The following is a 21388-nucleotide window of genomic DNA, read 5'->3' on the forward strand; positions in this document are numbered from 1 at the left end:
TGTGGAACGGCTTGCCATGCCATTTCCACCTGGCGCCTCAGTTGGACCAGTGTTCGTGCTGGACGTGCAGACCGCGTGAGACGGCGCTTCATCCAGTCCCAAACATGCCCAATGGGGGACAGATCCGGAGATCTTGCTGGCCAGGGTAGTTGACTTACACCTTCTAGAGCACGTTGGGTGGCACGGGATACATGCGGACGTGCATTGTCCTGTTGGAACAGCAAGTTCCCTTGCCGGTCTAGGAATGGTAGAACGATGGGTTCGATGACGGTTTGGATGTACCGTGCACTATTCAGCGTCCCCTCGACGATCACCAGTGGTGTACGGCCAGTGTAGGAGATCGCTCCCCACACCATGATGCCGGGTGTTGGCCCTGTGTGCCTCGGTCGTATGCAGTCCTAATTGCGGCGCTCACCTGCACGGCGCCAAACACGCATACGACCATCATGGCACCAAGGCAGAAGCGACTCTCATCGCTGAAGACGACACGTCTCCATTCGTCCCTCCATTCACGCCTGTCGCGACACCACTGGAGGCGGGCTGCACGATGTTGGGGCGTGAGCGGAAGACGGCCTAATGGTGTGCGGGACCATAGCCCAGCTTCATGGAGACGGTTGCGAATGGTCCTCGCCGATACCCCAGGAGCAACAGTGTCCCTAATTTGCTGGGAAGTGGCGGTGCGGTCCCCTACGGCACTGCGTAGGATCCTACGGTCTTGGCGTGCATCCGTGCGTCGCTGCGGTCCGGTCCCAGGTCGACGGGCACGTGCACCTTCCGCCGACCACTGGCGACAACATCGATGTACTGTGGAGACCTCACGCCCCACGTGTTGAGCAATTCGGCGGTACGTCCACCCGGCCTCCCGCATGCCCACTATACGCCCTCGCTCAAAGTCCGTCAACTGCACATACGGTTCACGTCCACGCTGTCGCGGCATGCTACCAGTGTTAAAGACTGCGATGGAGCTCCGTATGCCACGGCAAACTGGCTGACACTGACGGTGGCGGTGCACAAATGCTGCGCAGCTAGCGCCATTCGACAACCAACACCGCGGTTCCTGGTGTGTCCGCTGTGCCGTGCGTGTGATCATTGCTTGTACAGCCCTCTCGCAGTGTCCGGAGCAAGTATGGTGGGTCTGACACACCGGTGTCAATGTGTTCTTTTTTCCATTTCCAGGAGTGTATTTAAAACAATATCCTCTAGCGAAGTTAATTAGCTCAGACTTTTATACACTTACTTTAAAGTTCACTCTTAAGAGAAAAAACAAAGTCATGACACATTTAATTCATTATTCCGATCAGCTTTATGCTATACGAGTATTTAGAAATAAACATCTAATGCGAAATAAACCATTCACAGATTCCCTAATTTCATTAATGAGACATGTTTTCTACAATTTCAATTGTTCACCTATTTCTGCACGTAATTGTGCTGTCACAGAGTTATCCATGCAACCTATGAAATAACTTTTTTCACTTTTCAATAGATGAAGATCTTTTTTGTAGAATTTAACTCTTATATAGAGCAGTCTTACTGAAATCAACGTAGCTTCGGTTAGGCAGCTCTTTAAAGTTATCAGCAGAAGTACAAAGTTTCCAAGATATCTACAACCTGCAAACAACACGGCTTTTTGACTAGCTCAGTTATGTACTTGCAGCTCCCATCACTAATGGCAGCACTTCGCAAACTCACATAGCAGCAGAGCTATATGTTAAATGTCCCGAATTACAGTATCTGAGAACAAAAAGCTAGAGTACACTGTCTTGAAGAAATCGGCGCTGGACAAGTGCGAAAGGATATAAGTTTGTTGTTCATTACTATCGTGTCATAGTTCACGTCACTAAGAGTAAGCTCTTGTTCATTCACATCACATACACTCCTGGAAATGGAAAAAAGAACACATTGACACCTGTGTGTCAGACCCACCATACTTGCTCCGGACGCTGCGAGAGGGCTGTACAAGCAATGATCACACGCACGGCACAGCGGACACACCAGGAACCGCGGTGTTGGCCGTCGAATGGCGCTAGCTGCGCAGTATTTGCGCACCGCCGCCGTCAGTGTCAGCCAGTTTGCCGTGGCATACGGAGCTCCATCGCAGTCTTTAACACTGGTAACATGCCGCGACAGCGTGGACGTGAACCGTATGTGCAGTTGACGGACTTTGAGCGAGGGCGTATAGTGGGCATGCGGGAGGCCGGGTGGACGTACCGCCGAATTGCTCAACACGTGGGGCGTGAGGTCTCCACAGTACATCGATGTTGTCGCCAGTGGTCGGCGGAAGGTGCACGTGCCCGTCGACCTGGGACCGGACCGCAGCGACGCACGGATGCACGCCAAGATCGTAGGATCCTACGCAGTGCCGTAGGGGACCGCACCGCCACTTCCCAGCAAATTAGGGACACTGTTGCTCCTGGGGTATCGGCGAGGACCATTCGCAACCGTCTCCATGAAGCTGGGCTATGGTCCCGCACACCGTTAGGCCGTCTTCCGGTCACGCCCCAACATCGTGCAGCCCGCCTCCAGTGGTGTCGCGACAGGCGTGAATGGAGGGACGAATGGAGACGTGTCGTCTTCAGCGATGAGAGTCGCTTCTGCCTTGGTGCCATGATGGTCGTATGCGTGTTTAGCGCCGTGCAGGTGAGCGCCACAATCAGGACTGCATACGACCGAGGCACACAGGGCGAACACCCGGCATCATGGTGTGGGGAGCGATCTCCTACACTGGCCGTACACCACTGGTGATCGTCGAGGGGACACTGAATAGCGTACGGTACATCCAAACCGTCATCGAACCCATCGTTCTACCATTCCTAGACCGGCAAGGGAACTTGCTGTTCCAACAGGACAATGCACGTCCGCATGTATCCCGTGCCACCCAACGTGCTCTAGAAGGTGTAAGTCAACTACCCTGGCCAGCAAGATCTCCGGATCTGTCCCCCATTGAGCATGTTTGGGACTGGATGAAGCGTCGTCTCACGCGGTCTGCACGTCCAGCACGAACGCTGGTCCAACTGAGGCGCCAGGTGGAAATGGCATGGCAAGCCGTTCCACAGGACTACATCCAGCATCTCTACGATCGTCTCCATGGGAGAATAGCAGCCTGCATTGCTGCGTAAGGTGGATATACACTGTACTAGTGCCGACATTGTGCATGCTCTGTTGCCTGTGTCTATGTGCCTGTGGTTCTGTCAGTGTGATCATGTGATGTATCTGACCCCAGGAATGTGTCAATAAAGTTTCCACTTCCTGGGACAATGAATTCACGGTGTTCTTATTTCAATTTCCAGGAGTGTAGTTTCAACATACGTGACGGGCATTGATACACTAATGAAAATGAAATGTGTTACACTGTGAACACCTTGATCGCACGATGCCAGAGTGATACTCCTGTACTTCGACATCTATGGCATGTGTAGATTAAAAGTTCATCCTCATGAAGAGTGTCACCAAGAACCGTTGGGAAATGTTACTGGAAGCTGGACTGCCAAGCACGGATGGCCATGTGTCGTTTACTGCTGACACCATACCAGAAACAAGAGAGCCAGAGTAACTGGGACACTGAGAAGCATTTCGTGATGCTTAGCAATAAATCTCGCTTCTGTTTGTGGCTGTAGACGACCCGGTGAAATGTCACAGGTATCAGTGACTCTCGAGATCCATACCTCTCCAACTCCTGGAATCAATGTGTGGAGGACTGTTGAATATGACAACAGGGCTAATTTTGTACTTGTTGGTAGGCAGCTGAACGCTCACCATTATGTGACAATAGTGGCACCTTCTGTTAAGATAACCCTCATGACCAATCTACCAAATGGCAGATTTCAACAAAACACAAGACCCCACACTGCAGTTGACACCACAAACGGCTTGAGGAATGAACAGAGATCATTGACTCGGCTGCCCAGTCCACTGATTTGTTACCGACAACCATAGTGCATGACTGGAATGGGGTGGGAAATCCTATACATACCAGTCTTCATTAACTGACGCAGAATGTGTTTCATGCACGGCAAGAAATTCTTCAGACGACATTCGGAGGCTGTTTTGCTAGCACTGATCGTGGGCATCAGTTCCGAATGAATGTAAGTTTAATCTCTTGGTCCCCATAAGTGATAAACATATTCACAAAGTCTGATAAATACCGCGCTTGTGCTTCATGGTATAGAGCTTTCCACGTCTGTAGACGCAGTTACAGCTTACCAGCTGAATGACACCCTGAGGTGACAAGAGTCGTGGGCTAGCACCTAACAGCATGTCGGACCTCCTTTTGCCCAAAGTAGTGCAGCAACTCGTCGGGGCATGGACTCAACAAGTCTCTGGAAGTCCCCTGCGGAAACATTGAGCCACGCTGCCTCTATAGCAGTCAATAATTGTGAAAGTGTTGCCGGTGCAGGATTTTGTTCACGAACTGACCTCTTAACTATGTCCCACAATTGTTCGACTGATTCATGTCGGGGGATGTGGGTGGCCAAATCATTTGCTCGAATTGTCCAGAATGTTCTTCAAACCAGGTGCGAAGAATTGTGACCCGACAACGTGTTTGGGAAGATGAAGTCCGTGAATGGCTGCTAATGGTTTCCTAGTAGGCAAACATAACCGCATCCAGTCAATGATCGGTTCACTTGCACCAGAGATGACTCACTCCATTCCGTGTAAACACAGAGCACACCGTTATGGAGCCACTACCAGCGTGCACAATGCCTTGTTGACAGCTTGAGTCCATGGCTTCGTGGGGTCTGCGCCACTCTCGAACCATGCATTCAGCTCTTACCAGCTGAAACTGGGACTCATCTGAAGTGACCACGTTTATCGAGGGGTCTAGGTTTCCAACCGATATGGAGAGCCGCTGCAGGCGATGTCGTGTTGTCAGCAAAGCCACTAACGTCGATCGTCTGCTACCATATTCCATTAACGCCAATTTCCCCGCACCGTGCTAACGAATACGTACGTCGCACGCCCCACATTGATTTTTACGCTTACTTCACGCATTGTTACTTATCTGTTAGCAGTGACAACTCTCAGCAAATGCCACTGTTCTCGGCCGTTAAGTGAACGTCATCGGTCACTGCGTTGTTCATGGTGAGAGGTAATGTTTCAGATTTGGTATTCTTGGTACACTCTTGACACTGCGGAGCTCGAAATATTGAATTCCCTAACGATTTTCGAAATGGATTGTCCTATGCATCTAATTCCAACTACCAAGTCCAAATGATATCTCCGCCAATGTACTACCTTTTTATATCTCGTGTACGCGATATTACCGACATCCGTATATGTGCATGTCGCTATCCCATGACATTTGTCATCTTAGTATAGGTTTAATGCATCGTCAGACATACAACGGACTTAGATTTTTGGGGCACATTACTGCTGAACTGGATTGCTCGTCTATAAATAAGGATTCCGCAGTATTCGACGAAGGTAACTCTGGCAGTGCAGGCCGCAGTTCGAACTATTTGCGTGCGTGCGTGCGTGCGTGTCACGACTCGCGTGCGTGGGAGTGCGGCGGGTGATGGGTGGCGGCGCGGCGCCACAAGGCGGCCATCGATCGCCAGACGCTGCCTGACCCGCGCACGTGTCGGACGCAAATCGCCTACACCAAGGCGGTGCGCGTGCTGCGGGTCACAGCACGTACAGCACCCTCTTTGGACCGCACCTTGCTGAGGCACCCTCCCCCTCAGCTGTCTACGTGAGGAAGGTCAGCCAAAGCAGGGGTCGCCTCTGAGAACGACTGCATTTGCTCCCGCTCTGCAGCCTGTGATGTAATCGTGTCATTATTTAACGAAGCAGTAGCGGTTTGAAGGAAGCAAAGTGACGATTTCAGCACACACAATTGCCAGCATTCTGCTCAAATGTAGATTATCAGTAACTAGCAATCCAACATTTAAATTGGAGAATATTTCCTTGACTACGATGGGACTTCAGAAAGTAAGTTACACATTACTGTGGCATCATCATCATCATCATCATCGTCGTCATCAAATTAAAGACTGATTATGCCTTTCAGCGTTCAGTCTGGAGCATAGTCCCCTTTATAAAATTCCTCCATTCCTCCTTGGTCTACCCCGACTCCTCCTACCCTCTACTGCTGAACCCATGAGTCTCTTGGGTAACCTTGCTTCTCCCATGCGTGTAACATGACCCCACCATCTAAACCTGTTCGCCCTGACTGCTACATCTATAGAGTTCATTCCCAGTTTTTCTTTGATTTCCTCATTGTGGACACCCTCCTGCCATTGTTCCCATCTACTAGTACCTGCAATCATCCTAGCTACTTTCATATCCGTAACCTCAACCTTATTGATAAGGTAACCTGAATCCACCCATCTTTCGCTCCCATAGAACAAAGTTAGTCGAAAGACAGAACGGTGCACAGATAACTTAGTCTTGTTACTGACTTCCTTCTTGCAGAAGAGAGTAGATCGTAGCTGAGCGCTCACTGCAGTAGCTTTGCTACACCTCGCTTCCAGTTCCTTCACTATGTTACCATCCTGCGAGAATATGCATCCTAAGTACTTGAAACCGTCCACCTGTTCTAACTTTGTTCCTCCTATTTGGCACTCAACCCGTTTATATCTCTTTCCCACTGACATTACTTTCGTTTTGGAGAAGCTAATCTTCATACCATAGTCCTTACATTACTGTGGTAAGTCAAGTAAATTCTGTTGAACGCTACATTACACTACATTACAGTATTTTTGATCAAATCTCTGTAAATAATGTCGGAACGTTCTAAAAATCGCTCACTTCCTCGACAGTAGGAATCCATTTCTTGGCCACGGGGACATTCTAGAGGCACTGTATGAACGTCCTAACCATTGGAAAATCTCTTTCCGTCGCCAGACGTTATTTTGGTTCGCTGCAAAGATGTAAATCGCGTAGAGCATCGTCTACATTATACTTGGATGTTTCCAGACCTCCCACAGAAAACACTGAAGGGAAGCTTGTGTTGTGCGCGTCGGGTGCGGTGTTGTATTATGCAGGAGAACAGCTTAATTTTCCACGCCTCTTTATTCTTTACGTATTGCCCACATGAATCGTACCCAATTCAGGGAATGTATTCGTAGTTGCGAATACGGACAACCACCAGCTGAATAATGGAATGAAGCCAAAGAAAATCTGTGCCGGACCAGGACTCGAATTCAGATTTCCCGTTTATTACGCGCTGTTGTATTACCATTAGGCTACACGAACACGACTCACGCGCAGCCCCAAAATTCCATGTCTCGTCAGCCACGTGTCTACAACCTGCACTCGTGCGTCCATTACGTCTGTTCCCCATACAGGGGAGGCATTTTAATTGAAAGTGGCCTGTCCGGCGGATAAATACGAAGTTGCAGTGTCTGCGTTGTTCCGAATTGCGATGCAATATTCCTTGCATTACGGCGATTACAGCCGTTGTGAAAAGCATTAATTGTATTCACATTTGAGAATATGAGCAACACTCAACTTCTGAACAACGCAAACACTGAAATACATCGTATTTGTTCACCGACACTGGGCAAGTGACTTTCCATTAAAATGTGTCCCCTGCTCGGGAATATACCGAATGGACGTGCGAGTACAGGCTATAGACACATGGTTGCGTCGAGGCATGAGTCGTGCTTTGATAGCCTAACGCTAAGGCGACGGCTCGCAATAAGCAGAAAATCCGTCTTCGAGAACCGGTCAGGTTCAAATTTTCATTGTTGTCATTACATTATACAGTTGGTGGTTGTCCGTATTCCAACTGCGAATGCATTTCATGTATTTATAACGGCTGTAGTCGTCTCATGTCCGAAGAAATGCTGCATCGGAATTCGGAACAACGCAGGTACTATAATTTCGTATAGAATCGTACAGTCCCGCAGACTTATGCAATAAGTTTCCAGTTGCCGCTCCATTTCACTTGCACCCTACGATGCAGTTGTTATACATGCCGCAGCGGAACTCAGAATATGTACTCCCTTCGGACAATGCGCCACTCTTGTTCCGCAATGGTCTTAGAGTGGAAGATCACTTGTAACTTACTTTCTGACGTCCCTCCTTACACGTAAAAAGACAGCCTGCAGGTACTTTCGGGTAGAGGCTGTATATAAGTTTAGTTACGGTGGTCAAGTACAAGCCATAACGGATAAGGAATCCAAGACAACGCAAAAGGTAAGATTATAACTTTTCTCTAACTACTCGTAATAATGGGGTTCATCATAGTTACACTTTATCTGCTGCAGTCGTAGTCCTGAGTACATTTACGGTCACTGTAACATTGAACTTTGGAAAAGTTAAATTTAAAATTAATTTTGTATTATGTTTTTAAGTACATTTATTACACCTTAAAAACAAAATTAAAGTATTATTACACAGGCAACCAATACTTACAATACAAATGCTCACTGCTCAAAATCCTAAACCAGAGTGACTCCACCTGCCAACATGGCAGTCACTATTTATATTTTCTTAACATTCCCGAACAATCCTCGGCATTGTCTAAAATTATTATCTCATTAGTTAAACGTGCGGTAGCGTTCTCGCTTCCCGCGCCCGGGTTCCCGGGTTCGATTCCCGGCGGGGTCAGGGATTTTCTCTGCCTCGTGATGACTGGGTGATGTCCTTAGGTTAGTTAGGTTTAAGTAGTTCTAGGGGACTGATGACCATAGATGTTCAGTCCCATAGTGCTCAGAGCCATTTGAACCATTTTTGAACCATTAGTTAACAATTAAAACTCTCATCCTAAAACAAATTACACATTGCATTGATTACTTAGATTCTTATATATTAAATACATGAGTGAATTCTAATCTACATATACGGTGAAGCAAGTATAAACGCTTAGGTATCAAATGTTAACAATACACTTGTTGTATTTACTAATTACAGGAGATTCATATCATATAAAATGTTCCTACCAATTAACAGACGTCTACACATTAGTGTAATTAAGATGCTGTAATCATTTCCTTCGTAACTTTTTCACAAGTACATATTTCCATACACCTCTATGATAGAAACTACTGTTTATGGTTAAAATTTATGCGTTTTTATTAGTTTTAATTGGACTGTTACGTTTCAAGATGTACAGCAATGACTAATATCAGTTTATAAGAGGTCGCCATGAAAGCATACCACAGCGTCATATTCACAGCGATATACGGTTCTGGCGCCAGGGTATGGACACACCGACACTACACAGAACGACAGAGAATAACTGCATATCGACGTTAGAAGAGCGTGATAATGAAGCTATCTGAGGGGTACCGAACCTTTCCAATCGAGTCATTATTTGTAGTTCTCGGAATATATCAAGTGTAATGCTGCTTCATATTGGTTAAGGAAAGGGACTATAACATGCTATTGGCGTTAGGGTCACCAATACACTCCAGTTTTCATGTTCGACCATGTTCCTGGGTGCATTACGCGTTTCCATCTCTTGCCATATGACGGTATGTCCAGCATTGTGGTGCTATGGTGTGGAAAGAAAAATGGCTCTGAGCACTATGGGACTTAACTTCTGAGGTCATCAGTCCCCTAGAACTTAGAACTACTTAAACCTAACTAACCTAAGGACATCACACACATCCATGCCCGAGGGAGGATTCGAACCTGCCACCGTAGCAGTCGCGCGGTTCCAGACTGTAGCGCCTAGAACCGCTCGGCCACTCCGGCCGGCAGTAGGTGGGGAAAGGCATAATGTTCGTGAACATACTGACCTCCAAATCTTTGAACGCGAAACACTCACTGGTCAACGTTATTGTGATACTGTACTCCTCCCCCACGTGAGTCTTTTCAGTGGTGCATTTGGCCTGACTTCATTTTTATGGATGACATTGGGTGCGACCGCATCGAACTGCGCAGGTGGAGGAGCTCTTGGGACGAGAGTATATTCGGCGAATGGCCTGGCCTGTGTTCAACCGCAAATCACAGTTCTGAAGAACCAAGGCCCACCATCGTCGGCGTGTATGGCGGCGACCTGGGAAGAGATCCCATCCTTTCAAAGTTTTGGAGAGGCATAAAGTGTTACTCCTGTCGTCCTGGTGTGGGTGGGCATCAGATGTGACTTCAGATTACGGCTAGTAGTAATTGAGAGAGTGCTGACATCACAACAGTAATCACGGGCGTCTTGCGTCCTCATGTTTTACTTTTCACGCGACTGTGTGCGACGAGTGCTTCATTTGTTTTGTCAGGCAGTGTATTTTTTTACATTAGTCTCTTCCAGTGTTTCTGCTGCCCCATTCGCAGGCAAGTTAATTATTCGTGAATGTCGTAACGTATACCTTTCTAACCTCTCCTTTAGTCTGGTAAGCGTTATTCATGAACTTTCTTTCTATCGCATTCTTTCTAGAACATCTTTTTAACTACTTATCTTGTCCACTTAAATTTTTTCTTCGACTGCACATTTCAAATGCTTCCGGTTTCTCTTCTCAAAGTAGTCTATGGCCCCTCTCACTCGCATAATATCTTGACCTCCGCCTGTTTTCGCGAAATTCTCAGTTCCATGGCAATATCCAATAAGGCTAAGGCTCCATTACTGAGAAAGGGATTCTTCACTGCGCTAATTTCTTCAGATAATTCGGTTACTTTAGCTGATCTTGTAACTTCATGTGTTAGACAGCAGAATTCTTTTACCTCTTACACTAGGCGTCATTCCATATTCTAATACCGCGTGAGGTGGCACAGTGGTTAGCACACTGTACTCACATTCGGGAGGAAGACGATTCATAGCCACGCATGGCCGTCCTGATTAAGGTTTCCCATAGATTTCCTAAATCACTCCAGGGAAATGTCGGAACGGTTCCTTTGAAAAAGAGCACAACCGATTTCCCTCCTCAACCTTTCGTAATCCGAGCTTCTATTCTGTCCCTAATCACATCACTATCGACGGGAAGTTAAACTATGATCTTCCTTCCTTTTCCGTATTTTGATGTCAACAAAACCACTACTGACGTTACTTTGTCTTAACTTTTTTTAAATCCTTAACACACACCTCGTTTGTAATATCTGTTCAGTAGTTTCTCTGTCTTTCTTTGCCAGAAGGACTACGTCGCCTGCGAAGCTTAGCATTGGTATCTGTTTTCCTTACATTTCTATGCCTCTTCTGTAATTTTTCTTCGTTTTCTTGATTGTTTCTTCTTATTTTATTAGTTCTGGTTGGCTTATTTATATGTTGCAGATTAGACATCTATTTCTGTACTTGAGTCCCACTCTTGTCAGGAATGCGTACACTGCATGCGACCTTACACCGTAGAAAGATTTATATAGAGTAGGTCGACTTTTACAGAGAAGATAACGGCAACCAACCACTTTTTGTATTGCTATTTTTTTGTTTAAATAGCATCATTACCGGTTTAGAACCGACAGGTACATCATCAGACGGCTTGTTCTCGTTAAGAAACATTTTACATTAGCTTTCATGTTTTGTTCTCCCAAATGATGAAATTTGCTAGGGGTGGTGGTGCCCTGCAAACAAAACAAGATGTGAGGCAATATGCTGTTTAACTGTAACTGTGCCTCACAACGATTTTAAACGATGTAAACAAATTATGAAAGTGAAGATTTTTTGGTTGCAGTTAAATAGACGTTGTCTCATATCTTGTTGTGGTTGTAGGGCACCATCACGCAAAGGAAACTTCGTCATTTGGGAGAACAAAAAGTGAAAGCTAATGTAAAACGTACCTTAACGAGAACAAGCCGCCTCATTATAAACCTGTCGGTTTGAAACCGGTGCTACTTATGTAAATAAATAGCATTATAAAAAGTGTCTGGTTGCTATTATCTTCTCTGTAAGAGTCAACCCGTATTTTGTACATAGCCACGGACTCAGAATATCAGCGTTTGACAAAATGGAATTGTATATATATATATATATATATATATATATATATATATATATATATATATACCTCTTCAGCTTTATCTGACCTGGACTGAGCGTCACGCCTGTACTCCGCACTACCACGGCCAGTAGCCGACTGTGCTGAAGTACTGTAGTTGGAGGAACGACGCGGACTCCCGGTCTGCCGGCTGTTGCTCGTTCCAAGCCGCCTTTCGCTGCATCTGTTGCTTGTTTGTCGGATCACCGAGCGCTACGAGGCCAGTCAGATGCTTCGACAGCTGCTGCACGGCGTCTGCCACTCCAGCAGCATGGACGAACAGTGCAAGCGCTCGAAGACAACCCGACAGCAAAATACTGAAACGATCAGGTTCAAATGGCTCTGAGCACTATGCGACTTAACTTCTGCGGTCATCAGTCACCTAGAACTTAGAACTACTTAAACCTAACTAACCTAAGACATCACACACATCCATGCCCGAGGCAGGATTCGAACCTGCGACCGTAGCGGTCGCTCGGTTCCAGACTGTAGCGCCTAGAACCGCACGGCCACTCCGGTCGGCGAAACGATCAGGAACATGATTGGGGAGTGGAAAGCTGGGTCGTTGCGACTGAAGGTGATTGGGCTGACACACATTTCTTTTTCCACCCTTTATTTAATTTTTCCATGTCAAATTTAATTAAAAACAAACTCTTCCGTTTCGACGCCATTTGGAACACCGCATGTCCTAGGAGTGAAGTGGGCGCCAGATGCGAAACCTGCCCATCCCGACCAGCGCGGCGCCGGTTGCAGCGACGGTCTTAGACACCTGCAGCCGCTGAGAGAGCAGGATGAACGGAAAACTGAAGTACTCTTACTGTGAAGCAAATTGATATCACTTCAACCAACAACACCACTGGATGATGACACTTAAAAACACACCAAAACATTCAGTTGAGCATTGTCCTGAATCTTAATAATCAGAATCAGATTCAGTAAACATTAAACGTGATAGTGACGTGCCCAGTGGTTCAAAAACCTGCATTCACAATCAAGGAGTTACAAACCTAAGATGTTTCCACATTACTAGTTGAAATGTCGTGTGGCTAGGGCCTCCCGTCGGGTAGACCGTTCGCCTGGTGCAGGTCTTTCCAGTTGACGCCACTTCGGCGACCTGCGAGTCGATGGGGATGAAATGATAATAATTAGGACAACACAACACCCAGTCCCTGAGCGGAGAAAATCTCCGACCCAGCCGGGAATCGAACCCGGGACCTTAGGATTGACATTCCGTCACGCTGACCCTTTTTTTTTACCACTTTTTTTTTTTTTTTTTTTTTTTTTTTAAGAGTGTTCAGATATGGGTAGGTGGAGACAAGGCGGGCAGGGGTCGAAACCCGAGGCCTGGCCGCGATGTCTCCCCCCTCCCGTCCCTGAATCACTCACTCAAAGTAGCTTTTTGATTTTTTTTTTTATTTATATTTTTTTTTACCAGGAAAAGGGTAAATGGAAAAAAAAGATCTTTATTGGTACAAACTTAAATACAACAGAAATGCCATCCTTCCGGCGAAAATAACACAAGACAATATACTCGTACAAGGCGAGGATTTTTTTTTTATGAACATGGTGTAGGGAAAAAAAGAATAATAGGTCTGATGTAATCTAAGAGGTGTGAAGCAATATACAGTGGAGTGAGGGAAAGACCAGTGTTGTCTGGGGTAGTGCATTAAAGAAAGGAGGCGCGTGTCCATGCGCCTATTCCACTGTGGGTTACAATGTAGAAAGTAGCGCGGGGAGTCTGAGATGTCAGCAGGGGGGGCGGGAGTGCTGTCGGCGTGTGGCACCATCCAACTGAGCGGGGGTGAAGTAAAGATCGCGTGTAGGTAATTGGCGAAGAAGGCGCGGTAGCGCGGTCGCTGTTCGACTTCACTGTGGGCGGTTTGTAAGTACTGCCAGAAATCAAGGCGTGATTTGTCGCCACCATTATACATGTAGGTGATCGTCCATCCCTTGACCCAGACAATCGCATGATTTTTGGAGGCGGGGAAATAAGTATTCTCAGGATGGATAAAAGTCCATGGGTCAATCGAGTCCGGCGGAACGCGGAGGTAACAGGCTACGAACTGTCGGGCAAGTTTCCAGACGTCACTGGTGGCAGTACAAGTCAGTTGATGGACATCGTCATCCACGAGGTGGCAAATGGAACAAAGTGGAGAGTCCTGTAGTCCGATGGCGTGAAGGCGATGGTTTGTGGCGAATTTTTCATTTGCGACTTGGTACCATGTTGCCCGGACGTTGGAGGGAAGAAAAGGCTGGTGGATGTGACGCCAAACCGTTGGCCACCGCGTGGACGGATGTCTCAGTTCGATATTGTTGCTGGATATGGAACGAAGGAGAGGGGTGTAAAAATCTTTAGGTCGAGGAGAACGCGTGGTCGGTAAGTGTGTGTGAGCATAACTGAAGTCGACGATGAAATCAGAAATGTGCGTCAAATGGTGCTTGATGTGTCCGACTGGTACTGGTGGTGTTATGGTCGCGGGCACAAGAATTTCCAGCAAGCTGCGCGTAAGGGAGGTGCCCCCGCGCCACTGCTTGTGCATGGTGGACATGTACAAGGACGCCGCTCGGAGTCGCACATTGACAAGGCCGAGGCCTCCTGCTCGCGGGGGAAGGGTGAGCGTGTCGCAGCGGACCTTAAAGATCGTACCGGCTGTAAGGAAGTATCCGAGGGCAGCCTGAAGGCTGCGTCCAATAGTTGATAGCAGCGGGAGGACCTGTGCGATGTGGACCATTCTGGCCGCCACATGTTGATTGAGGTATTGGACACGTTGTAAAGAATCGAGTCGTCGGAGAAGATTTTGTCGCACCATCGTGCGGATAGTTTGGAGTGCACGCCGAAAATTGATGGCAGCGGAGCGGCGCACGGTGGAGGTGAAAATGATACCAAGATATCGTAGTTGTTGTACACACGGGAGAGGTGCTAAGTCTTCGTGTGAGAGGCCGCGTCCAATGGGCATCGCCGCGGATTTCGCCACATTCATGTTACTGCCCGCTGCAGTGCCGTACGTTGATATCAAATCAAGTACCGTGTGTGTTTCACTCCGTGAGCGGATCAAGAGGAGGAGGTCGTCCGCATACGCACGACATCGAAAACTGTGCTGTCGCAAAGTGAGACCAGAAAGGTGGCTCGTCAGACTCCCGATGAGTGGCTCCAGGCTTATGGCATATAGTAGGGTCGAAAGTGGGCAGCCTTGCCGTACGGAACGCCGGATCGCCACTGGTCCCGCCACACGGCCGTTAACCTGAATCAGAGATTCGGCGGTGCCGTACAGGCGCCGGATCACGTCGATAAAGGCTGGTGGAAAACCCATGCGGTTCATCACTGAGAACAGAAAAAGATGCCGCAATTTGTCGAATGCGCTGTCAAAATCAATGGCAACCACTGCGGCGCGGAATCTGCACGCCGCTGCCAGTGCAATTAAATCGCGACATTCTCCTGTGGCCGTTTGTATATTAACTGAGCCGCCCGGAGTTGCCTGTTCCGGGGATAGAATGCTAGGCAGGATCTTGCGGCATCGCGTTGCCAGTAGGCGTGTAAAAATTTTACAGTCTGCGTTAAGCAGAGTCAGGGGACGGTAATGTGCTGTCGTCACACCTGGTGTCGGCTTGTGGATGGGTATAATAATTCCCGTGACGAAGGACGGCGGTACGGCGTTCCCTATCGTCAGCAGTTCATTAAACATCGTTGTCCACCGTGATGCCATTAGTGTGAAGAAAGCGCGATAAAATTCTATCGGCAATCCGTCGACACCAGGTGACTTATTCAGAGCACCTTTTTTGATTGCATCGTGGATTTCGTCACGCGTAATGGGCTCCAGCAGCTCGTCCGCTTCGTCGCTGGTGAGGGTGCGAGTTACGTGTGGTAACACAGACTCCTCAGCGTGGTTGTTGGTAGTCTCCTCCTGGTACATTGTGCGGTAGTGGTCGACAAAGGCACTGACGATTTCGGCCTGGCAAGTGACGTGCTGGCCGCGACAGGTGGTGATCTCGGTGATGAGTTGTCGTCGTCGATGTTTCCTATCGGAGGCGATATGATGCATGGTCGGATGTTCTTGTTCCGCCGAATCTTGACGTCGGGTTCGCACCATAGCCCCCTGCAGTCTACGGCGTGTCAAAGTTACAATTTGCGCCTTAATCCTGCTGCGTTCCCTCTGGGTGTCGGGGGTGGGCGGTTGGGCGTCCAGGTCGCGGAGAACGGCGTAGAAATAGTCGGTAGTGTGCCGGCGCCACGTAGCAACTTCCTTTCCATACTGAATCAAAGTACGTCGAATGGCAGGTTTGGCACATTCTAGCCACCAGGTCAAGGTCGTGCAGTATTTAGGTAAGCGACGTTCACAGGTGGCCCATGTCTCGGTAACACGTTGAAGACATTCGGGATCATGAAGATGGGAGGTGTTTAGCTTCCACGGTGCACGACTACGCCAGACCACTTGCTTGGGGAAGAGAATGTTGCAGATGTAGGCACAGTGGTCCGAAAAGGCCAGGGGCCAAAGTTCTGCACCTTGGACTGCAGGTGTGAGTTCCCGAGAGACGTAAATTCTATCAAGGCGGCTCGCGGAGTGGCTCGTCTGGTAAGTATGTCCAGGCGCGTCGCCGTGCCGAACTTCCCAAGTGTCGCGGAGCAACAGATCTCGGACGACAAGACGCAGTTCTTGACAGGTGTTGTAGTGGGGCACTTGATCTTTAGGGTGCAAGACACAATTAAAATCACCCCCAAGCAAGTAATGGTCGCAGCGTCCAAGAAACAAAGGAGCGATTTCTTCTGAATGGAAGAGGGCCCTGTCGCGTCTGCGGGTGGAGCCTGACGGAGCGTAAATGTTGATGATACGCGTCCCCATGACGGTGACGGCCATGCCTCTGGCAGATGGAAGGTATGTGATATCGGCCACTGGAATGCCTTCTCTGGCGTAGATGGCTACGCCGCGTCCCAGGTGGTCACCAGGAGAAGGATAAGTGTTATATCCCGCGACGTCTGGTAGTGTGGCCAGGTGTACTTCCTGTAGTAGTGCGATATCGACGTCCGACGCCCATATCATCTCTCGCAGCAGTTGAAGTTTCACGGGTGAGCTAATGGTGTTAGTGTTGATCGTCGCTATTCGGTAGGTTTGGAGCTGTAACCCGCCGTGGAGGGGAACTCCACCGGCGGAGGATGAAGAGGGACGAGGCAACGGTGAGTCGTGCCGTACGCCACCTGACGGCATTATCAGCGGCGTAACGATGCTTCCGTCTGGGGTAACTCTGTCCCCAGCGTGTGGTCCGGCTCCTCATCGACGTCCTCACTCCACACCATTGAAGGCGTTGTCGTTGTGATGGTCGTACGTTCCACTTCGGTCGTAGGGGCAGAGGACGTCTCGGCGGCAGTCGCATCTGTGGAGTCCATTGGTTCAGGAGCACCTGAGCGAGCCAGTAGAGTAGGCATCGACGTATCCACAGTCGGCGTCATGTTGCCGTCATTCGTATCGTCGTGTAGGTTCTCCGAGGCCTCGTCGGGTCGGACGGCCTCTGGAGCATCGGGGGGTGGTGATCCGTCTCGTTCCGAGACCGTACGGCGCCTCCTCTTGCGCCTCTTAGGTGAACGTTGTTTGCGGGTTCGTCCCTCCGTGTCGGAAGACGGGAGGGAGTCGCGTCGCTCTGAGAGGAAGGCCGTCGCGGGAACGTCAAATGAAGGGGCTTCCATATGTTCAGGCGGGTGGGTGTCGGAAGTCGTCGCTGTTGGTAGTGGCGCCGGAGTAGCGTCAGGCTTTGAGCGCGACGCGTCGGCCCCAGCGGTATCCGTAGCAGCTGGAAGGGTCACCGGTGCATGGTCCGATGGGCGGCGGCCGGTGGGAGGAGAACAGAGCGCCGATGCGTAGGTGATCGGTAAAACCGTAGTCGGAGCCGGAGGTGCCACGGTAGCGGCTGGCAATTGGGTGATTCGTCGCTGAAGACACTCTGATCTGAGGTGGCCTTCTTTGCCGCACCCGGAACAGGTCTTGGGTTGGCCGTCGTATATGACAACCGCGCGGCACCCGCTAATTTGCAGGTAAGATGGCACGTGGCGATGGAGGTCGATGGTGATCTGCCGTACACCGTTAAGAACAGGGTACGTTTGGAATTGCGCCCAGCGTTCGGCAGTGTGGCCGTGTACAGTGCCATAGGGGCGGAAAGCCGCGATAACGTCTTCCGCTGGAAGCTCGAACGGGAGTTCGAAAACTCGTATGGTGCGCATTCCTAAGCCGGCATGGTCGACAGTGACCGCTCCGACATTGCCGTCGGCGTGGCAAAAGCGTAATCCATGGTTGGTGTCACGAAGTATTCTTTCACATACCGCGTCATTGACGACTTTGACGTACACAGTACTGCTTAATATGGACAAATGGATGCCCAAGATGTCAGAAGCTGGGATCTTAGCAACGTCGCGTAGGAAGCGTTCCACTTCCAAGGCCTTTGGTCGTGCGTAGTCGTTGCAGAAGTTGAAACGTAAAGTTGATTTTCGAAAACGGTTGGCCATGATTCTAGTGCACGTAAGCGACACGTAAGTGACGGCCGCTGAAATGTAAACAACAGCGAGCGCGCGCGCTCCGCAGGCGGAAATAACAACACGTCCACACTGCACGGCTGCGAAAGCCAGACTGTGTACTCAGCTACCGGGGCCGGACACATTACTAGTTAGTAATAAAGGAGCAGTAGCTTATGGAACGGGGTCAGCCTGTGGTGGCTAATTGGTGAGGGAAGGACTGGACAGGAAAACTGAACAGCATTCACCATGACAAAACAATTTATTTTTCTCCAGTTTGGCGTTAACAACAAAACCAAAAGTTCAACAGTACAACAGTAGACACAAAATGATCAAGCAATCAGCCATAAGGTTGACGATTGTAGCGCCTCCAGGAAAGGGCTTAATAATGGTTCAAATGACTCTGAGCAATATTGGACTTAACATCTGAGGTCATCAATCCCCTAGACTTAGAACTACTTAAACCTAACTAGCCTAAGGACATCACACACATCCATGCCCGAGGCAGGATTCGAACCTGCGACCGTAGCAGCAGCGCGGTTCCGGACTGAAGCGCCTAGAATCGCTCGGTCACAACGGCCGGCTGAAAGGACTTAAACCTCGAGCATCGCCCAATAGTCTGGACGTGACACAGGAGCTCTGACCGTGTAATGCCGCCACCGGATACTTCTAAAATATATACACAGCTATCTTAAAGAACAAATCTCAACAAATTAAATTTTAAAATGAAACAAACAAACGCGGGTCGACCCGGTCAGTCAATTGTCATCTCAAGCACAGTCTCATTCCTTTAGAAATGATAAGATCCAAATAATTTACGCGCAAGGAAATTTTCATTAGCGGTAATGAGATTTAAGCAGTTTAAGCACAAGTTAATTACTCCAAAACAATGAGATTTAAACAACTTAGGTACAAGATGAATAACAAGAAATAAGACGAGAACAATTTACACCCCAGGTGACATTCTCATTAACAAACCAAACATCAGTTAGCAACGCAAACTGCCCACAGGCCGATTTGCAATCAATGACCTGCAATGATTAAGCAACGGAGCAGAACATTGACCCGAGGGAGGGAGGGGTTGGGGGAGGCCGATGCATGAACCAGAACCGCAATAACCTTTAATCGTGCACCAGACAGCACGACGAGAAGCGAGTCATAATGAGTCGTGTGTGACGGTGCACTAGCATCTAGAATCACAATTTTATCACCTTGAAACATGCTCGACAGATAAAATACTATTGGACGGGCATCTGCCGGCGGTAGTTGACTTGCTTGGCTGTGACAAGTATTGTCCCATGCCACACGGCCTCTTCCTCCGGAAGCTGCTGCTCACACAGCCTCCGGTAGACACCTGTTCGGGCGGAGGCAGTTGAATTGGTGCCTTCCTGATTTCAACGTACTGGCCGCGCTACAGAGAGGGCTCAAGCTGTATCTCATCTAACCAGTGACTTCACTCATCGGATATTGCCCCACTTGGTCACGTCCTCTAGCTGTATTCGACCAGCCTCCTCGCCCCGTGTCAAAGGAAAACCCGGACCTCAGAGCAGTAGGACGACGAGAGACATTCGCAGCCACTGACTTTCCTCACTCTGAGCTATCGGCGACTCACATCCAGTAGAGAGTGGCCAGCTGGTAAGAGACCTCCTGTGGCGCCCTCGCGCCTCCTGGCAGTGGAAGCTCTTCGACATAACGCCTGCGGACGCCAAGAGCGTACCGCGAGCTATCGGGTGTTGCTTTCTGGTCGTTCTTCCCAAATGACATGCAAATCTTATTTCCTCGTGAATAAACTCATTACTCTTATCATACTGCTGAGATACGGAATCACATTTCAAACAGATATCACAAAGGTCTCAAAACGCAACAGATAACACACACAATAGGAAGACAAACTATGAGTCACTAACCCTTCACGTAGCTAAACTACCGAAACACACAATGCATTTGTGTATATAATTACTAATAACACGTCACAGTGGAACAACCTAAAATGAGCTATAACCGATTCTCCGTGGAACCACTCACGATGGATCTATAACCGATACCCAAGACAACCACTCACACAGGAGCTATAACTGATTCCCAAACACGTGATATATTATAGACCAGGAACACATACGCAACTGAATTCACTACAATTCAACGCTGGCAATCGTTTGTCGGTGCCTGATGCACGAAGCAAACTCTAACCTGACGCTAATATGCGTTACCAAGCAAAGTGCAGTGGACAGAAACAACTCAAAAACACTTTCACTTCCACGCGCTTACAGTATAGGACCCATCATTTTGCCAATTTCGTTGCATATGCATCACTCACAACACTAATGCTGCAGTCACTATTACAGAAATCGAATACAGGATTACAATAGGATTACACAACTCAGATCTCAAGGTACACCTGGCAGTTCCTAGCATCGGAAACCTTCGATTACTAAACATTCAAACGTTTCGCACGCATGGAAAACGTATATTTGCCATTAGGAATGGCACATCACACTGGAAACCTCGATATTATTAGACGTGATGCCCAACCCTCCCGGCAACATACACGCTCATTCGTGCTAAACGTGAGACTGACACCAAAGTAAAAATTTTTCCTAAACGCGTTTTGCACACCAAACAAACACAACTCAGATCCCTAACCACTAATAATGCTCTGTTACCTAAACCGCTCCCAGTGGACGCAACGCATTCTAGAACATGTAATTTTTGATAGATTAGGAACACAAACTCACACTACAGTCACCGCAAACTGTTATGATGACGGCGAACGAGTCGTCGCCAATGTTGACTGGTGGCCAATGCTAAATAGAAACATATAAATCACAGCAGGTTTGTCAGTGACGTCGATAAGGTGCTGGCTGCATGGTCTGGAACTGCAACGACTAAAATAATTAGAAGTCGTTGGTAAAAAATAATATATATTGTATTTAACTGGCTGTACAGGATTCTTCTTGGCTGCATACTTACAATTATAAACAGATAGTGATTAGGGCCTCACTTAGGCCATACGTTACTAACCGCCATGATAGAGGTTGCTTCC

Source organism: Schistocerca piceifrons, chromosome 1 (genome assembly GCF_021461385.2).
Source record: "Schistocerca piceifrons isolate TAMUIC-IGC-003096 chromosome 1, iqSchPice1.1, whole genome shotgun sequence".
Lineage (NCBI taxonomy): Eukaryota > Metazoa > Arthropoda > Insecta > Orthoptera > Acrididae > Schistocerca > Schistocerca piceifrons.